General features: G+C 41.4%; 1 non-coding gene across 1 annotated transcript; it reads right to left on the bottom strand.

The window, feature by feature from the left end:
- Positions 1-227: 227 nt before the first annotated feature.
- On the bottom strand, positions 228-334 carry LOC122083024. The gene has a single exon (XR_006141549.1). It is a non-coding gene; the product is annotated as a small nucleolar RNA R71 (small nucleolar RNA).
- Positions 335-710: the final 376 nt, after the last annotated feature.

Consider the following 710-nt stretch of genomic DNA (forward strand, 5'->3'; position numbering starts at 1 on the left):
TGACCTCTGAGGATGCATACCTATTTCTAAGGGAATTTGAAGAGGTATGTGTTCTAATTAAGATCCAACAGCTTTCTGATGATGCTGTTAAGCTTAGGTTTATCACTTTTGCATTGAAAGACCAAGCTAAGAAGTGGTTGTATGGATTACCCACAAATTCCATAACCTCATGGGAACAGTTCACAGTTGTCTTCCTTAAGAAGTTTTTCCCAACTCACAAGACCAATAAGCTTAGAAGTGATATCCTTCAGTTTAGGCAAAAGCCTAGTGAGTCATTTTCCAAGCTTATGGAGAGATTCAAGGATCTACTCCAAGAATGCCCTCACCATGGCCTAGACCTATGGCATTTATGTCAAGTAATTTATGAGGGTATTGATTACCCAACTAAACAAATGATAGAGTCTGTGCCCTGAGGGATTCACATCCTTTACAGATGAAGGAAAAGCATGGGAATTTTTACTTGACTTAGCTGACAAAACCCGTGAGTGGGAATCAACCCAAGAGAGTGAAAGAACCATAGGAGGAAAAGGATATTTTGTGGATGGGATAGTAGCCAAGGAAGCCCATTTGGATAGCCTAATCAAGAGGATTGAGGCTATTGTTCCTAGAGAGCCATCATCAGTCAATTTGGTTAAGATTTGTGCTTGGTGCCAGTCCCCTGGACATGTCATAGAAGAATGCCCCAACACCTCTGGGGGCACTTCTAATGA

This window comes from Macadamia integrifolia, chromosome 6, assembly GCF_013358625.1.
Source record: "Macadamia integrifolia cultivar HAES 741 chromosome 6, SCU_Mint_v3, whole genome shotgun sequence".
NCBI lineage: Eukaryota > Viridiplantae > Streptophyta > Magnoliopsida > Proteales > Proteaceae > Macadamia > Macadamia integrifolia.